The sequence below is a fragment of the Canis lupus genome, chromosome 17 (genome assembly GCF_011100685.1).
Source record: "Canis lupus familiaris isolate Mischka breed German Shepherd chromosome 17, alternate assembly UU_Cfam_GSD_1.0, whole genome shotgun sequence".
Classification (NCBI taxonomy): Eukaryota; Metazoa; Chordata; class Mammalia; order Carnivora; family Canidae; genus Canis; species Canis lupus.
In genome coordinates this window covers 25061398-25081881 of record NC_049238.1, presented here as the reverse complement: position 1 = coordinate 25081881, position 20484 = coordinate 25061398, and the positions used below count along the sequence as shown (strand labels likewise).

Here is a 20484-nt window from a genome sequence, read left to right as displayed (position 1 = left end):
AGGTTCCAAGTCCTTTATCTGAACACTTGTGGGAAATAGTAGGAGTCTTGGGGTTTACATTTTAAATGAGATGATGTCATAAGCACATCTGAAAAATGCAGAACTGTTTGCCAAAAATGTAAACCAGCTTTAAAGATCTTGACTGTTTCATTTTTGCCACATTGAAGAAAAGCTCATTCTAACGTAATGTCACTTAAAAAGAACATATACAATGAGCAAACAGTGATCCAAATTGGTTAAGTAATGTATATAAAATCACATGGCTAGGAAGGGGTGAAGTGGGGCTTGAACCCAGTGTTCTGATTCTTTATCAGAGCTCCACATGCTCAGAACCATGCTAGGTCTTGTGAGAGACACAGAAATACTACATCTGGTGCTTGCCCTCTGGAAGGAATGCAAGAAAGAGTCGTTATATGTCTATCATTTTTCTAAAATTCCTTTATTCATGAGAGACAGAGAGAGACAGAGACATAGGCAGAGGGAGAAGCAGACTCTCTGCGAGGAGCCTGATGCGGGACTTGATCCCAGGATCCTGAGATCAAGACCTGAGCCGAAGGCAGACACGTGACCGCTGAGCCACCCAGGTATCCCATGTGTCTATCATTCTTTCTGGTGTGAAAGTGGGTGGTGGTGATGTCAGTCTGAGAGGCCTAGAGCAGGTGGGAAAATGCAAATTGAGGGAGACCTAGGGGAGACCCAGTCATGCCACTGAATGTGCTGTCTCTGGTGTTTGTGCTTGAGTTTGCACAGAATAGAGGGTTCTCTCCCCCACCCAAGTTCAGAACCAACTGGGAGATAAACCTAGGAATTAAGCAAAAATGACCACCCTTATTAGAGTTAATTAAAGCTGATTTGGGGCAATATGGCTTGCATTTTAGATCATGTGGGCCTGCTAACACTGTACCTCAAAAAATATCCAGCAATGCTCACAGCTGAACAACCACAGGCTTTTCCCAGTGGAGCCTGTTCTGAAAAGACATTAGAGTGAGAAATGGGCTGAGCTGTACACACCTCTGGAGAGGTGCTGCTTTTAAGTTCACCAAGCAGGCAATTCACTTTTTCGCTAAGAAGGAGTAAGCGAGGGACAGTGGAAAGGCCAGGCGGGATAATCTCATGATGGGCCCTCAGCCAGCGTGGGGGGTGGGGGGTGGTCATGAATGCTTTTCTGTTTCTAGATAGAATAGAAAAGTTGTCTACCTATTGATTTTTGCCAGAGCCTGGCAACTTGGTTCTGGAGCCTGCAGCACCTCTCATTCTGCTTTTTCACTCCCTGCCACATATGGCAATGAGGCCATCAAAATCTGGAATCAAGTTGTTTAAAAAGTCTCCGTGCTTAACCCAGGATCCTTTAATAAGAGCTCAGCCTAGGAGCTCTAAATTTAAAAACCCTATGAACTGGGGCCAGCAGTGCAATTTGCCTTCCATTTGGTTAGAGATGAGGGAAATGGAAGGGGGAACCAATATTTATTGAGCTATGGGTGTTCCAGGAATTATGTTACATGATTTACATTGGTTATCTCATTTTGTCTTTGAGACAATCACTATCATTAATGCTATTTCGCAAATGACTGCGCTCCATCTGATTGCAGTGACTGGTGAGGGTGAGTGGGAGTGATGGGCACGCACCTGAGCTGGTCCTGCAAAGGATGGTCTCTTCCCAGATCTGTGGGTGAGAAGGTGATGCTCAGTCAGGAAAAGGGACCTGAGGATCTATGACTTAAAATTGCCCAGGGCTTCATATACTCTGACTTGGAATGCCTCTCCTCTTTTTGATACCAAATATCATTTGAATATATGCCATAATATCTAGTTCTACTATCCAAACCTTAATCAGGCTCCAAGCTCTTTTCAAAACCCTTCTATTATACTTGGGCCATGTTGTCAAGGCTGATCCTAGAAGTTGCTGTGAAGAAAACAGGCAACAAGCTTTTGACATTTTTTCCTATCTGACTGTGAAACATCCCTTGATCCTTTTCTGTGTTTGGTGTCTATTTCTCTCTCCTGCCCCTGTCTGCTCTCTGTAACAACAGTATAAGGCCTCCCTCAGTCTCCCAGTAAATGTTCTTTACTTGCCCAAATCTGATAAATCTAAATATTAGAGTATTGGGTCCTTTCTTTCACATTATCAAGTTTTGAAAGTTCCTTATATATTCCAGATACAAATCTTTTACCAGATACATGCTTTGCAAGTATTTTCTCCCAGTCTGTGTAGCTTTTATTTTTCATTCTCTTGACCATGTCTTTTGGAAATCAGAAGTTTAAAATTTAAATGCCATCCAATTTTTCTGTTTTTTTTTTTTTTGTGTGTGTGTGTGTGTGTGTGTGTGTGCTTTTAATGTCAGAGCTAAGCAATTTTTGCCTAATCTCAGGTCACAGAGTTTTCTCTTATGTTTCCTTATAAAAGGTTTATAGTTTTGGGTTTTACATTTAAGTATATGATCCATCTAGAGTTAATTTTTTAAAATTTTTATTATTTTTTTTATTTTTTTAAATTTTTATTTATTTATGATAGTCACACACATAGAGAGAGAGAGAGGCAGAGACATAGGCAGAGGGAGAAGCAGGCTCCATGCACCGGGAACCCGACGTGGGATTCGATCCCGGGTCTCCAGGATCGCGCCCTGGGCCAAAGGCAGGTGCCAAACCACTGCTCCACCCAGGGATCCCTAGAGTTAATTTTTTTAGGTGGAGGAGGGGCAAAGGGAAAGGGAGAGAATCTTAAGCAGGCTCCATGCCGAGTGCTGAGACTGATGTAGGGCTCAATCTCACAATCCTGAGATCATGACCTGAGCTGAAATCAAGAGTTCGATGCCTAACCAACTGAGCCACCCAGGTGCCCTGAGTTAATTTTTTTTTTTTTTTTTTGTTAATGTAAGAAGTATGAATCAAAGTTCTTTCTTTGTGTATGTGTATCCAATTGTTTCGGCATCATTCATTGAAAATACTGTTCTTTCCTTAATGAATTGCATTTGCATCGTGTGATATGAGCAGATACTTTGCTAAAGAAAACATAAAGGCAAATAAAAACATGAAAAGATGGGCAGCCCGGGTGGCTAAGTGGTTTAGCGCCACCTTCAGCCCAGGGCCTGATCCTGGGGACCCAGGATCGAGTCCCATGTCAGGCTCCCTGCATGGAGCCTGCTTCTCCCTCTGCCTGTGTCTCTGCCTCCCTCCCTCCCTTCCTCTCTCTCTCTATAATAAATAAATAAATAAATAAATAAATAAATAAATAAATAAATAACAATCTTTAAAAAAAAAACCATGAAAAGATGCTCAACATCATTAGTTGGTAGGGAAACGTAAGTTAAAGCAAAATGGGATACCACTATGCATCCACTAGAATGGCTAAAAACTAAAAAGACTGACCATACTAATTCATCTACATTGTTGATGGGAATTACAACAGCAGTCATTTTGAGTAACATTTTGGCAGTCTTTTAAGAAGATAAACATAAACCTACCATATGACCTAGCCATTCCATTGCTAGCTATTTTCCCAATAAAAATAAAAGCACATTTTTTTAAAGCACATATTTATACAAAGATTTGTATGCAAATATTTGTAGCAACTTTAGTTGTGGTAGCCAAAACCTGGAAACAACCCACATGTCCATCAACCGGCGAAAAAGCAAATAAACTGTGTTGTATCCATAAAATAGACTACTCACAATAAAAATAAAAGGAATGAACTATTTGATAAGAGCTACAACATGGGATGAAATGCAAAATAATTATTCTGGGTAAAAGAAACCAAGCGAAAAAAAGTGTCTTATGAGTCCATACGTATAAAATTCTATGAGATTGAAACTAATCTAGAGTATATAAAGTATCAGTGGTTTCCTAGGGAAAAAAGAGGGATAGGAGGTGGGATTATGAGCAAGGGTATGAGCAAACTTTTGGTGGTGATGGATGCGTTTAGGATTTGATATCATGATAGTTTCTGAATTTATCAGATTACATACTTTAAATATGTGCAGTTGGTTCTTAATTATACCTCAATAAAGATTTTTAAAAAAACTGTAGATGGACCCATGAGAAAATTATATATATGTGTGACCCTGAGAATTGCTCTAAGTTTCTGTGAGGCTAATCTGACAATGTTTAATAATAGCTGAAAAACTGTTCACTTTTTTTCATTTTTTTGTGTGTTTTTCCCCCCCAGGAATTTCATTTAGGGGAAATATTGAAGGGACATAATTGAAAAGAAAGAAATCGATTTATATAAAGTTACGGTGTTACTATTCACAACTGTGAAACACTAAAATTTACTTAAATGCTCTATAATTGAGTGCTGATTATAATCAATAGGATTGAATATCATGTATACTTAAAAATATTAGTTTTTGGATTACACGATGAGAATAAATATATAACTCATTTAGTAAAAAAAAAATAGACCTGCATTCTGAAAAATCTACATCAACATATATGAATTAAAATTGATAAGGATTGGAGTACAAAATGATGTAAATAGCTGATACTTCAGGTTTGCATTTTTTCTTTTTTTAAAGGATTTATTTATTTATTAGAGAGAGAGAGAGAGTGGGGGGAGAGGCAGAGGGAGAAAGAATCTCAAGCAACTCCTCACTTGACCTCATTACCGTGAAATCATGACCTGAGCAGAGATCATGACCTGAACTGAAATAAAGAGTCAGATGTCATCCAACTGAGCCACCCAGGCACCCTGCATTTGCATTTTTCTTATAATATTTTCAGTGTTTAGTGGTTTAAGTCCTACTAAACTTAATAGAAGAAGTAAGACTGATATTATAAGATTTTAAGAAGTACCTTCCAAACTGACCAGGGAATTAAATGTCCATAGAGATCAAGACACTCCTACAAGTAGGCACTGCTTTGAGGAAAGTCACCATTTATGTGTAAATTCTGTTTTACTGAGCCACTATGACATCACTAGCTCCTGACATTGTCACCTCTCCTAATGATACTTTGAGTTAGGATGTTGAAGATCCCTTAGAATGTAATCATGTTACTTGGCAAATTGTCAACACACAAATATCCTTTTAATATCTGTAGAATCTAGAGGGATGTCACCACTCTCATTCTTAATAATAGTAATTTATGTCTCCTCACTACCTCCCCATCTTCTAGTTAGAGCTTTATCAGTTTTATTAATCTTCTCAAAAAACCAGATTTTAGTTTCATTGAGTTTCTATGTTAACTTTTCTGTTTTCATTTGTTTGCTGTTTTGATATTTATATTTAGCTTCCTTCTGCTTTGGGTTTAATTGTTCTCCTTTTTCTAGTTTCTTAAGGCAGATTGAGACCTCCTTTTTCTAATATAGGCATTTATTGCTATGAATTTCTTTTTTTTAATATTTATTTATTTATTTATTCATGAGAGACACACAGAGAGAGGCAGAGACATAGGCAGAGGAAGAAGCAGGCTCCTGGTGCGGAGCTTGATGTGGGACTCTGGGATCATAACCTGAGAGCTGAAGGCAGATACTTAAGCAACTGAGCCACCCAGGCATCCTGTCTTCAAGTATTATTATACCACTTCATGTACAGTATAAGAATATGAAATAAATACTTCCATTTTTTTCTCTTGAAATGTATGTGATTGTCATTATTTGTTTTACTTATATACATGCTTTAAAAAGCTCCACCATATTGCTATTATTTTTTAAGTAGTCAGTTATCTTTTAAAGGGATTTAAATAATAAAAAACTTATATATTTACCTGCATAGTTGCCACTTCTGATGTTCTTCACTTTTGGGGATTGGTCCATATTTATATCTGGGATTATTTTTTATTTCACCTAAAGAACTTTATTTCTTTTAGAACAGTTCTTTTAGATTGAATATTTGAAAATATCTTTATGTCTCCTTTTTTTCCTGAAGATATATATTTCTAGGATATAGCATTCTAGAATGACAGCTGTCCTTTCAGTACTTTAAAGATGTTACTCCTCTGTCATCTTGCTTGCAATCTTATAAAAAGAAATTGGCTGTCCTTCATATCTTTGTTCCTCTATACCTGTGTCTTTTTATCTCTGTCTACATTTATTGTTTTTTCCTTATCATTGGTTTAGAGCAATTAAATTCTTTGGTGTAGTTTTCTTCATGACATTTTTTTTTTTGTTTTGTTTTGTTTTGTTTTCTTCATGACTTAATGTTCGGTTTCTTTAAACTCCTTAAATCCATAGACAAGGTTTTCATCAAATTTGGACCATTTTTATGCATTATTCTTCATCTCCCTGCTTCTTTCTCCTGTTGCTCAGAAACTGCAATTACATATCTATGAGACCTATGCATGTATAAAACCATCCCAGAGCTCACTGATACTCCTTTCTTTTTTTTTTTTATTCTTTTTTTTTTCAGTTATTTCATTTTGAGTAGTTTCCATTGGTATGTCTTCAATTCATAGTCTCTTCTTTTGCGTTGTCTTATCTTCTTAATCCCATCTGGGATATTTTCAACTCAGACATGGTAGTTTTAATCACTAGAAGTGTGATTTTCGTCTTTCTGCTATCTTCTATGCTTCTACTTAATCTTGTGAACATGTGGAATGCAGTTATAATAGCTGTTTTTTTTAAAAAATTGAAGTACAGTTGGCACACAATGTTATATTAGTTTCAGGTGTACAACATAGTGATTTAACCAGTTTATACATTATGCTGTGCTCACCATAGTGCAGCTACCATCTGTCACCATACAATGCTTTACAATACCATTGACTATATACCTTTTATCCCCATGACTTATTCATTCCATAACTGGGACAATTATAATAGCTATTTTAATGTCATTGTCTGCTAATTCTAACATCTGAGTCATTTCTATGTCAGTTTTGATTGATTATTCTTCAAAATATGGGTGTTTTCCTGTGTCTTTGCATACCTGGCAGTCTTCAGTCTTTGATTGGATGGTCAGATGTAGCTTCTTGGGTGTTAAATACTTTTGTATTCCTATAAATATTCTTGAGCTCTACTCTGGGATGCAGTTGAATTACTTGGAAATAATTTGATCCTTTCAGGTCTTGATCTAATTTTTTTTCAGTGGTTCTAGAAGAGTGCTAGTGACAAGGCTAATTAATTCTCTCCTCTGAGGTAAGGCCTTTATGAACACTCTACCCAATGTTCCATGTATTATGACTTTCTCTGTCTGTCTGGTTGATCATGTGTGAGCACTGGGCATTGTTCCCTTTAGTCCTTTTGAGTGATCCTTTCCTTACATAACTATGTTAATTAAGGCTTTGCTGAATACTTAAATATTCTCTGCAGGTCTCTTTGTATCTCTTGCATCTTCATTACTTTGTCCTGCGACTTCTAGATGTATTGATCTGGAATCTCAGTTGTGTTTCCTCAGTGCAGCAAGTCTTCAAACCTCTGTCTGAGATTCCCTTCTCAGAGAAGGAAAATTCTCTCGAAGAAATAACCTGGATCAATTATAAGGCTCACATCATCTTTGTGTGTGTCTCTCAGGGATCCTTGTCTTTCATTGCCTGATGTTCAACGTTTTGTAAATCATTATTTCATATAATTTGTCTTGTTGTTTTGTATTTTTGTTATTCAGCCTGGAGGGTAAGTCTAATCCTTGTCACTTCATCTTGACTGGAAGCAGAAGTCCTTCCAATGGGGTTTAACATTTATCTTTGCTAATTTGATCATTTTCAGTGCTTGTTGACTTGCTGGTTTTAATGGCTTCTGCTTGCACTCAGTGTTATTATACCAAAGCTCATTGGTTTGTGTTTCTAAACTTTCCACCAATTTGTTCAGAGTGTTTCTGTCTCAGTTCAGGTTGCTATAGCAAAACACCATAACCTGGGGGTGGTTAAAAACAGATCTGATCAAATTTCTGATCAAAAACAGAAATTTATTTCTCACAATTCTGGAAGCTGGAAGTCTAAGATCATGGTGCTAGCAAGGTCCAGTTTAGGTGATAGTTCTTTTCTGGGTTGAAGGTGGCTGACTTCTTGTTGTATCCTCACATGGTGGGAATAGGGTGAGTTAGCTCTCTGGCCTCATTTTATAAGGGCACTAATCCTGTTCACAAAAGTTCAACCTTTATTACCTAATTACCTCCAAAGGCCCCACCTCCAAATACCATCACATTGTATTAGATTTAGGTTAGATTTCAAGATATGAAATTTTGAGGGACACAAATATTCAGTGCATAACAGTTTCCTTTTTTTCATTATGACCCTATTGCTTTTACCATTCTCAGGCTTAATGTGCAATGACCTTTAGGTCCCATGTTATAAATTCTTGAACTTGTGGAGAGCTCAGCGTGATAGGAGAATGGTGGTTTCTTTTGTTTGTTTGTTTGTTTTAATTTTTTATTTATTTATGATAGTCACACAGAGAGAGAGAGAGAGAGAGGCAGAGACATAGGCAGAGGGAGAAGCAGGCTCCATGCACAGGGAGCCCGATGTGGGATTCGATCCCGGGTCTCCAGGATCACGCCCTGGGCCAAAGGCAGGCGCCAAACCGCTGCGCCACCCAGGGATCCCTGGTGGTTTCTTTTGTAGGAGTTGTGTGGCTCCATGTAGCTATTGCTGGCAAGGTGGCCTTAAAAGTATAAGATGGAGAATAGTGTGGGAGATATCAGCAGATGCTTACGAGTGACATATCTGAAACTTTCACATGGTAAATTCTGCCACAGAGACCTCAGAAAAGGCTTTTTCTTTTTTCATCGGCATGAACGATGGAATGAAGATGTAGGAGGGAGATGCACTGAGGCAGATCTATCTTTGAAAGTTGTGCCCTTTGATCAGGGCTACTGAGTCCCAGGACAATATTTAAAAGAAGGTAGAAACCTCTCAGAGATTCTCAGAATGATGGCACTATATAGGCCTCATTGCCACATGGCTATATAAAACAGTTTGCAAACCACATGAGAAGCCCTATAAATCTAAGCTGCAGTATGAAGCCGAACAGCTGGAATTAGAAAACGAGAAATTTCTTTTTGAAAACAATGACAAATAAAGGATGCAAAATTGCGCTTACAGAAATGATGTGTTTGTGTCCAACAGTGAACATGTCTTGTCCTGAGCCTACAATAATAGGCTTGCTGAACTTTGTGCTTCAAGCTGGAAACCACCCCATGTTTCCATTTACAATTTATTTATTTGGTCATGAGCAGTAAGCATGAGTGGCTGAGCAGGCATGCCTACACAATGCCAAAATCCACCTCAAATTTATCAACTTAAAGAAAAAGAAAAGTTAGACTAGTTACTTGAATTAATCGATTAATTACTCATACCAAGAGTTTGATCTGATTCTCTTTGTATACTCAGATTCTCACCTTTGAGGGCATAAATAGTGGTCAGTAGTAATATGTCTCTTGTAAGAGGTTGTGCCGCAGTAATGGTTATCTTTCTATCACTCAGAGGCAACTCTCAAAGTTCCTCAAAAGTTTGGCAATTCAGTATATGTTCAGATTGAACTTCTATATTGACATAGTAGTGGAAAGAAAGAGAAGTGAGTGAGTGAGCAGTTTCAGGGTTTCCCAGAACTACCAGGACATAAATATGAAGATATAAAAACACATATATAGAAAACTTAAAAATGGCTTACTGCATTTTAGGTTTTCATGAGCTAATCATCTCAATGTTTTTCATAATTAAAAAGGATCTACTGGATCTTGACCACTAGACAATTCAAACCAGATGACATCTGCTGGGGGTTGACCATGGGACCTGACTATCCTCACTTGTAGGATGTTGGAGCAAGATGAGAAGAAGTTGCAGGATCCCAGGGGGAAACCTCACATCGAATTGTTCCCCTGGTGCAGCCCTTGATAGGAAATGGTCAGCTACTCCATGCAGGAAAAAACAATGTGGTCTTATTGAACTGGGCATTTTACTAGGTTTGGCAATCTAATTTCTCTGCGTAGACATAGCCTTTGGAGAAGCCAAACATCTGGTCGATGCCAACTTGAAAAAATTAGTTAAATCTGCAACTGGAGGTTATTGTATCAGTGTTTTTTAGTCCTGGCTGCACATTAGAATCATCTGAGGGAACTCTTAAGAACTGCTGGTGTTCAAGATTCTATACTGAAGATTCCGAATAATTTGTCTTCAGTGTGCTTCTTCTTTATAGTGTTCCTAAAGCCCCTCGGGTGATTTGAAAGTGCAACCAGAAGTGAGAATCTCAGATGTTCTCACAAATGCCCATGTGACTGATTCTTTTTCCACATAGTAACTGCTATAGAGCAGAGTGCTCAAGAGCATAAACTCTGGAACTAGCTCCACCTAGTGGAGCTAGCTCCACCAAATCCCACCTCTGATGCTTCATAGCTGTGTGACCTTGGGCTAGCTTAACCTCACTGTGCCTGTTTCCTAATGTATAAAATGGGATAATTATAATAATACCTATCTCCTCGGGTAACTATAATAATAGCTATCTCCAGGGATTAAATGAGTTCATGTGTGCGAAGAACAGAGTAAGCACTATATAAATATTAGCTGTCTGTCGACCTTCACTGGTATTTCTCTACCAAATGTCTGAACTGAAATTAAATTCAATGGCCTAATAGTACTCTAGCAAGGTGTTCCCTGTAGCTGCTACAGGGAATACCACAAAGTGGGTGGCTTGAATAACGTAAATTTTTTCTCTCACCATTCTGGAGGCCAGAAGTCTGAAATCATGGTGTCAGCAGGGCTATGCTCCCTGAATAAACTCTAAAGGAAAATCCATTCCTTGCCTCTTCCATCTTCTGGTGGCTGTCAGCATTCCCTGGCTTGTGGTCACAACTCTGTTCTCTGTCTTCACATTGCCTTTTGTCTGTGTATCTGTCTTCTCTTTTTCTGCCCTTTTTTATATGAGGATAAATGTGATTGCATTTAGGGTACATCCAGGATAATTTCCTCTTCTCAAGATGCTTAATTTATGGGGCATCTGGGTGGCTCAGTTGTTAAAACATCTGCCTTGGGCTCAGATCATAATCTGAGAATCCCGGGATCAAGTCCTACCTCAGGCTCCCTGCTCAGCGGGAAGTCTGCTTCTCCCTCTCCCTCTGCTTCTGTTCTCTCTCTCTCTCTCTCTCAAATAAATAAATAAAATCATTTCAAAAAGCTTAATTAAGCACATATTTTGTCATATAACACAATATTCACTCTTTTGCTATAAAGTAATATTCACAAATTCTAGGGATTTAGGGCATGGATATGTCTTTTCTAGGGGGCCACCATTCAACACACTACACAAGGTCCATAAAAAATGTAAGCTTGGATGGGATGTATTACTGACTCATTCTGTGTTTAGTTGTCTTTGCGTTTGGCCTTCACATCCCACTCTCTGATATATCCAAAACTATTATTTACAATAACAGGTATCATCTTTGTATATATGGACAAGTGACTATTCATTGTCAGTGTTTGTTATTTCTTGGGAAGGACAGAGGAAAGTGAGCCAAGGGCTCAGAGGACCAGTTGGCCCCATGCCTTTGGTATACAGAGAGGCTCCAACAAGGAAAGAACCTCTTGGTGGGTTCTGTTCCAAAGAGAATAATTTGGGGGAAACTCTATTTTATTATTAAATGCAACCCAAAACCCTCACCAATTCTGGCTTTATATTTGGAAAAGTTTTATGCTTATTTCAAAAGAGAACAGTGTGGTGGTGCTTTAATCAGGACTCTTTCAGTTCCAAGTGACAGAGAAGTCAATTCAAATATGCTGAAGTTAGGACCTGAATTTATTAACTCTTATGACTGAACAATTGCTGCATCAGATCCAGATTGATGCAGTGGTTCCAACGATCCCATTAGGACTCAGTTTCTCTCTCCAGCTCTTGGCTCTTCCTTTACGGGTTCTGTTCTCAGAAAGGCTGTCCATAAGTGGTGGCAAGACAACTGTAGGATCTAAGAACTTATATCCTCTTTGACCCAGGATACATGGAGAACAGTTCTCAAAAAAATGTAAGCAAAACCTTATTGGGGTTTATTGGGTCACATGCTGATCTCTGAAACAACCAGTGTGATAAGACTATCCCAGTTTTGATTGGCCCAGGAGCCTGACAAGGATGCACCCTCTCACAGGCTAGGATAGGAAGCTGATCCAAGCTAGGTACTCTAAGAAGGAAGAATGAGTATTGGGGGCAAATACAACAGATGCAATAGATCTTTGGGTTAACATGTCTAAAAACCAAACCTGGATTCTTTAGAAGGGCATGTGGGATTTTTTTTCCAATTGTATATGTCGATTACAATTTGTTTTTCCAATTGGAAATGAGTGAGTCTCAGGATCTTGAGAACCTGAGATAAAAGGGAATCAGTAGGAGAGAGGCTCATAGATGTGATGTGAACAGGCACAATGACTAGGGCACAAAGACCAGCTTCACTGTTGGTCTTGTGCTGGCCCTCAGCTTTATAAAGGATATATTCCCTTGGCTGGGGAAAGAAAGAGTTGTTAAGTTCTAATATGTACCAGTTATATTCAATTATACCATTTAATCCTTTTAATTACCTTCTGAGGGTGGCATCCTTATTATCCTCTGTTCATCAATGGAAAACTGAGGTTTGGAGGAGTTAAGTTACCAAGGTCATTGTGGTAGCTTAAAAATATGCCCATGAATTATTTTGACACAATTTCCTTGAAAATATGGTACCCAATTACCATCTTCTTGAATGGGGGCCAGAATTTGTGACTTGCTTCTGACCAATACAACGTGGCAAAGTGATGGTATGTGACTTTTGAGACTAGGTCCAAAAAGGGAGCTACTATTGGCCCTATATCTTAGATTGCTCGTTCTGGGGGAAGCCTGCCACAATGTCATGAGTGAAAACACATGTTTGTTGATGTTTTTAACCATTAAGTTTTAGGGTGGTGTATTGTGCAGTAATAAAAAAATAATGAACACAGTCATGTATTTTGGAAGTGGTGTATCCACCATCCATTTTCACTTTGCCACAGCTACCCAAATAGAAACAACCAAATACAAAGATGATGGATAAAACTTGAAGTAATCTATACTCATTTACTGAGTACTTTTTATATTTCTTGAGTACTTATTTACTGAGTAATTTTTTTTCCTGAAGAATTATTCTAGGTTCTGGGTTACCTTTCATACAACTGAGCTCTTAGAACTGATCTGTGGGTGAGTGCATGACTGGTGGCATCAAAATCTTCCAAAGAGCTTTCATAAATCTCTAAAAGAGTTTAATTTAGTAGGTAAGGTAGCTTTAATACTCAACCATATCTGCCACTGACCAACAGAAGTTAAGGGCTGTCTTTTAAACCAAAGAAAGTATCTCTATAGACATCCATGGTTAAAAACTGATTCTCCAAGTCAGCCACCATTCATCATGGCATATATACATAGGATATTACGTATTTATTAAGATAATTATAGATGCACATGTAATTGTTAGAAATAATACATAGATATCCTGTGTCACCTTTACTCCAGTTATCTCAAAATACTATACTGTAGTATCACAACCAGAATATTGGCATTTTTGTATAGTCAAGAGACAGAACACTTCCATCACCAGGGTGATTCCTAGTGTTTAAACATTCACTTTTCCTCCTATTCCCACCACCACCTAAATCCCTGGCAACCATTAATTTGTTCTTCATTTTTATATTTTATGACTTCAACAATGTCATATAAATGGCAGAATATAGCATGTAACCTTTTGAAATTAGCTTTTTCTTTTTCACTTGGTGTAACTATCTGGAGATTCATCGAGGTTCTCATGTGTATTGTTAATTCTTTCTGTTACTGCTGAGTAGTATTCCATGGTATGGATGTACTTGTTTAATAATCCACAAATTGAAGGACATCTGAGTTTCCTGTCTTTGATTGTTATGAATAAAGTTGCTATAAACATTTGTATATGAATTTTGGAAAACATGTTTTAATTTCTCTGTGATAAATGCCCAGAAAAGCAATTTCTGGGTAATATGGCAGATTCACGTTTAGGTTTTGAAGAAACTGTATAGAGTGGCTATACATTCACACCAGCAATGTACAAAATGATCCAATTTTTTTCATATCTTTGCCAATATTTGGTGTTGTCAGTTTTTAGTTTAGCCATTCTGATAGGTGTGCAATAATATCTATTATGGTTTTAATGTGTATTTCCTAAAGGCTAACAACGTTGAACATTGTTTCATGTGCATTTTTGAAATCTTTATGTACTTATAGGTAAAGTGACTCATCGTGTTTTTTGCCCACTTTCTAATTGAATTTTTTTGCTTTTAATGTTGAGTTTGGAGAGTTCTTCTAAATTCTAGTGTTGTAAATTCTAGTCTTTTGTAAAATACGTGGTTTGCAAATATTTTTCCCATCACGTAGCTTTCCTTTTCATCCTTTTTCGCTCTTATGAAGAGCAAAAGTTTAACAAGGTTTGATAAAGTCCAATTTATGATTTTTCTCCTCTTATGGGTGATGCTTTTGTGTCAAACCTAAGACCTCATTGCTTAGCCTTATATTCTGAGAATTTTCTGGTTGGAAGGCTATGTTTTGTTCATTTAATTGCTTTTGTACCTTTATAAAAAATAAGTTGGGCCTATTTGTTTAGGTGTGTTTCTGTGTTCTCTGTTACATTGATTTATGTGTATATCCTTTCACCAATACCATTGCAGTTTCATGTAGTTATATAATAGATCTTAAAATCTGGTAGATAAATTCCTCCCACTTTATTCTTCTTTTCAGAATAGTTTTAGCTATCAAAACTCTTTTGCTTTTCAATATAAATTTTTGAATTATGTTGTCTATATTTATAAAAAAATCTTGTTAGAATTTAATAGGAATTTCATTATCAATTTGGGGAGAATTGACATCTTAACTATGGTGAATCTTTCAACCCATAAACAGAGTATGTCTCCATTTATTTAAATCTTTGATTTCTGTCATTAATGCTTTGTAGTTTTCATCATATAAGTCCTGTACATATTTGTTTGGATTTGCACCTAAGTATTTTATTTTTGAACTATTGTAAATGTTACTTTATATTTCTAATTTCAGTGTCCATATGTTCATTAAAAGCGTGTAGAAATATAATTGAACATGGTGTATCCTGCAAACTTGCTGAATTCACTTATTAGGAAGTTGGGGTATTTTTGGTATATTTTTTAGGATTTTTCTATAGAGACAATCATGTCATTTGCAAAGAGGGACAGTATTGTTTCTTCCCTTCTGTTATGTTTGCTTCTTTTTTTCTTGTCTTACTGCACTGACTAGAATTTTCAACACTTTGTTGAGTAAGAGTGGTGAGATTAGACATCTTTGTCTTGTTCATGATCTCAGAGGGAAAGCATTCAGTCATTGACCATTCAGTGTAATGTTACCTGTAGATATGCTTTATCAAGTTCAGGAAGAAGATTTACTGTATTCTTATTTTCTGCATTTTTATCATTACTAGGTGTTAAAATTCATCAAATGTTTGTTTGTTTTACAGTGACTGATATGACCACAATATTTCTTTTTTAATTTTGCTAATGTGGTTGATTTCATTGATTGGTTTTTGAATTTTGAACCAGTCTTGCATCCCTGGAATAAACCCTATTTACTAGTGCTATATAATTGTTTATATATACGGCTGAATTCTGTTTGTTAACAACTTGTTAAATATTTCTGTGTTCATATTTATGAGAATTAATGGTCTGTAGTTTGGCGTCTTGTTTGTACTGTCTTGGTCTGGTTTTTGTATCAGGGTAATACTAGCTTTATAAAATGAAGTGATTATGTAAAATTGGTGTTAATTCTTTAAATATTTGTAGAATTCTCCAGTGAAGTCATCTGGACCTAGAGATTTTTTGAGGGGGGAGTTTTAAAATTATGACTTAAATAGTTCCAGGGCTTTTCTCAATAGTTACAGGGCTGTTCATTAAAGTGAGCTATGATCGCTGTGTTTTTCAAGGATTTGGTTCATTTTATCTAAATTGGCAAATTTGTGCATGTAGAGTTGTTCCTAGTATTTCTTTATTATCCTTGTGTTTGCAGGTTCTGTAATAATAGTCCCTGTTTCATTCCTGATGGTGTCTCTTATTCTTTTTTTTCTTTTTCTTTATTAGTCTTTCAGAGGTATGTTAATTCCATTGATCTTTTCAAAGAATAGCTCTTTGTCTTATTCATTTTAGTTAGTTTTAATGTTTTGGATTTCAACAATTTCTGCTTTTATCTTTATTATTGCCATTCTTCTGCCTTCTTTGGATTTTTATGCTCTTTTTTCTCCCCTGGTTTCTTAAGGTGGGATCTTTGAAACCTTTCCTATTTTCTATTGTTGCACTTAGTGGAACAAACGTCCCTCTCAGCACTGATTTAGCTGTGTCCCACAAATTTTAAAATATTGTAATTTTCATTTTAATTGAGTTCAATATAGTTTTTGATTTCATTTGAAGCTTCCTCTTTGAACCATAAATTATTTAGAAGTATGCTGTTAAGTTCCCAAGTTTTGGAACTTTGTTATCTTTCTGTCTTGTTACCTTTCTGTTGGATAGAGTTGGGAGAGAAGCAGTCAAATCCTGGAAATATTTTGAGGGTAGAGCTGACAAGATCTGTTAATAGATTTAATGTGGAGTATGAGAGAGAGACAGAGACAGAGAGAGCCGGAGAGAGGAGAGAGAGAGAGAGAGAGAGAGAAGTCAACTGTGGTTCAAGGTCCTCAGTCTGAGCAATTGGAAGAATGAACTTGCCATTTACTGAGATTAGAGAGGTGCAGGTTTGGGGAAGGATGGGGGATCAGGGGTTTGGGTTTGGATATTTTAAGTTTGAGATATCCTTTAAACTAGACGTCTAGGGGGACATTGACTATATAAGTCTGAGTTCAAGGACTGCAGATATCTTGTCTGGAGACATAGATTTGGGAGTTGTCATTCTGGATATGATTTTTAAAGATATGAGGCTAGTATGGTCACATCTACAATGGATTGTAAATAAAAGAGTCCCGAGCAATGGTGTACTTCAATATTTAGAGGCTAGGGAGATAAAGAGAAATCAGCAAAGGAAAATGACAAGAAATCAGTAAAGTAGAAGAAGAACCAAGAGAAAGTGGTGTGCTAGGAGCTGAGAGAAGGAGGTGTTTCCAGAAGAATGGAGTGATTAACTTGTTAAATAAGAAGAGAACTGAAAATTGACTCTCAGATCTGGAAGTGTAGAGATTTCTGGTGGTCTCACCAGGATCAGTTTCTATGGTAGGAAAGGGAAGAAAGGGGAGAAGACAAAGAGTTGGCAAGTATAGATAACTCTTGGGAGGAGTTTTGCTGTAAAGAAAAGCAAAACAATGGGGTGGTGGGTGAAGGGGGACATGGGTAGAGGAAGGAGTCGTTACTACACATAACAAGTAAATATACGCATGAGAACCTTGTATTTATATATAGAGTTTGAATTTATTTTGATTGACAATGAAATCTAAAATTTCATTTAGTGAAAAGTCTTCAATAGGCTTGATAATCTTAGCAATAGCATTTATATTTGAAGAAGACTTAGTTAAATATGAGTTGGCCTGTGGAAGATGTGTAATTTTAAAGGTTGTTTCTTTAGTTTAATTTGGATTTGCAATTTCAGTTAACCCTTTCCAATAAGAGTCCCCCCAAATGAATATTTACTTAGCAGTGATAGAAAACTTTGTATTTACAGAGTACTTATCAGTCTCTGTATCAGAACAAACACAGAAGAATGAAAACGTTGTTAGCAGTGGAGGAGGGAATTAAAGCAAAGTGTCCCAAACCAAGGAAACTGAGTCTTAGGGCTTTTGTGCGATCTGAAAGTGAGACTCACCAGCAACCCTCCATGGCACTGTTCGTCAACCTCTTGGGCCATTTGACTCTCTTTTCTTTTCTCTTCATTGTTCTTATCACTTTCTACATTGAATTTTTTTTTTTTGAGATGTTTCCAGCTTTCTAGCAGCATAGTCATTCCGATCAGAAGGATTTTATTTGTTCTCCAGGGCTCCTGGCTTTCCAGAGCCTATTGCATGTGCTCTGTTTCACCAACTCTCTTTTCCTTTTCCTGCTGGAAAATCCAGCGAGGCTATGTTTCCCAGCCTCCCTTGCAGCTGGTGGTGGGTGGGTGGGGTGGGTGGGTAGAGGAGTGAGGGTGGAAGTAATATATTCAATTTCCAGCCTGTGGCCTGGCCCTTGGGAAAACCTGCACACACTTCTCCACACTCTCTCTGTCTGCAGATCAGAGGAGGAAGTTGCCCTGGAAGAGTCTGGGTCCTGCATGATTGTGGAGCAGAGCACCTCTCCTGAACAGCATTGCGCTGTGGCATGAGCAAGAAATGAACTTTTATTTTTTGAAAACTCTGATACTTTAGAGATGTTTATTGTAGCCGTGAGCCTATTCTGATTATTACACACTCTTTTGGATTAGCCTGTGCCTTAGACTTGAAAAGTCCAGAAGTTAGGGGTAGGGCAGATACACAATTTGATTTGGAATTGTGGTTTCATGTAAGGACCAGTTTGGGGGCATTGTTGGCACTGACAAGGCCACACTGGGACGCAAACACCATTTTAAAAATAGCCTTTCTGTAGCCTTCCAGGACCCTTTCCCTATAGGAACTTAAGCCACCTTCCATTCCTCAAGGTTTCATAGGTTGTGAATGGAAAGAGAAACAAATTATCTAGCAACTATCCTGTGTCTGGCACTTTTCCTTGCATAATCATATTTAATTTTTACAGGAATCTAATGAGATATTAAAGGTTAACCTTTACCAGCAGTTTACAGATGTTTACAATCAACTGTTGTCATGATTCTTTTTGATACCCAGTTTGTCACAAATTTGATACCCAGTTGGCACCTATGTAATTTTGACAACCTCCGTCCTCCCTTTTTATTATTTACTTATTTATTTTTAAAGATTTTATTTATTTATGAGAGAGAGAGTGCAGGGGTGGATAGGGAGAGAAAAGGAGGGAGAGAGACAAGCAGACTCCACACTGAGCACGGTGCCTGATGTGGGGCTCAATCCCAGGACTCTGAGATCATGACCTGAGCCAAAAGCAAGAGTCAGTCGCTTAACTTACTGAGCCACCTGGGGGCCCCTCCTTATCCCCCCCTTTTAATCTTGGATTATTTCCTTACTTTCCAACACCACAAAATGTCTCACCTTGTACTTTTCCTGCCTCTGACATGGATTGAGCTATTTCTCCTTGGTGGCCTGCTTCCTTTGGAGAAGACTACTTACAAATGAAGACCTGGTGCTTATTGCTACTGGTGTGTCATTACTCCTAGGTCTTTGAGTGGGTCCGTATTAAAAGTCATGAATTCATATTCCTATTTCCAATTCAAATTTAACATTACATTTTCTTTGATTTTATATTTGTATCCTTTTCTTTTACACTGAAAATCTTAATCTTTTTTTTTTTTTTTTACTTTATTGATCTATTTTAGAGAAAGAGAGAGAGAAAGAGCACAAGCCAGGAGAAGGCCAGAGGGAGAGAATTTCAAGCAGACTCTGCACTGAGCACAGAGCCTGATGCGGGACTTGACCTCACAACCCTGAGATCATGACCTGAGCCAAAATCAATAGTTAGAGTTGGAAGCTTAACTGAGCCACGCAAGTGCTCCCCACCTTTTTGAGGAGGAGGAGGAGGAGGAGGAGGAGGAGGAGGAGAGAGAGAGAGAGAGAAAAGGCTTCCAGGGTCCTTTAAAGACAGGAATCTAACATTATTTGCAGATGCTGATATACCTGGGACATCTTGGAAAATAAACTGAAAAACTATTATAAATAGTAAGGAATTTGGGATGTGGTTGGGAACAAAATTAACATATTAATATTAGAAAAATCGAAGGCTTTCTTCTATATGTAAAACAACCAGTTAGTAGAGGTAAGTGGAAAATACCATTTATAGTCACACAAAAAGAGATTTAAAAAATTGGGGATGAAACATAGCAAAAACTGTACAAAATCTATGTGAAGAAACTTAAAAATGTACTGAGAGTACAAAAAAAGACCTGAGTGAGTACAAAGGGACCACTCGTACCTGAATAGAAAGGTAATGTCTAATAAACATATTATTATCAAAAACAGTACATTTACTGAGCCCTTATTATTTATTCCATTCTAAGAACTTTGCATATTTTGGCTCACTTCATCCTCACAACCGTACGAGACGGGTGGATGAAGAGATAGACATAGTGAGTGAGGTTAGGTGCCAGGGCCATACAGCTAGTCAGGGGAAGAAGCCCCACAACTTAACCACAGAGTGCACCATGGCTGGAATTTTCTTTTAATTAACTTAAATATTGAGGTATAAGTCACATACCGTAAAACTCATACCATTCTAAAGAGTAGAATTAAGTGGTTTTTAGTAGATCCAGAAAATTGTGCAACCTTCACTGTTATCGGATTCTGGAAAACTTTCATCAGCCTGGAAAGAGATCCTGTGCCTGGTAGCAGTCAGTTTCCCATCCCTCAACCCCCAGCCCCTCGCAGCCACCTTCCACTTTCTGCCTCTAAGGATTTGCCTATTCAGGACACTTTATATGGATGGAGTCATATAAGACATAGACTTTTGTGACTGGCTTCTTTTGTGTACGGTGTTGTTTTTAAGATTCATCCATGTTGTTGCATA

At 37.6% G+C, this 20484-nt stretch overlaps 1 protein-coding gene and 1 long non-coding RNA gene across 3 annotated transcripts in view; one reads left to right on the top strand and one right to left on the bottom strand.

Moving 5' to 3' along the window:
- Positions 1 to 20484, top strand: part of SRD5A2 (steroid 5 alpha-reductase 2) — a 38869-nt gene that overhangs the window by 6030 nt on the left and 12355 nt on the right. The window lies entirely within an intron of this gene.
- LOC102156534 lies at positions 468 to 7078 on the bottom strand. Of its 2 annotated transcripts, XR_005372284.1 has the most exons (4): positions 6861 to 7078; positions 5701 to 6543; positions 1627 to 1663; positions 468 to 650 (listed from the first exon to the last, which is right to left on the bottom strand). It is a non-coding gene; the product is annotated as an uncharacterized LOC102156534 (long non-coding RNA). The 2 variants fall into 2 exon arrangements; XR_005372283.1 differs by lacking the exon at positions 6861 to 7078 and having other exon boundaries at positions 5701 to 6667.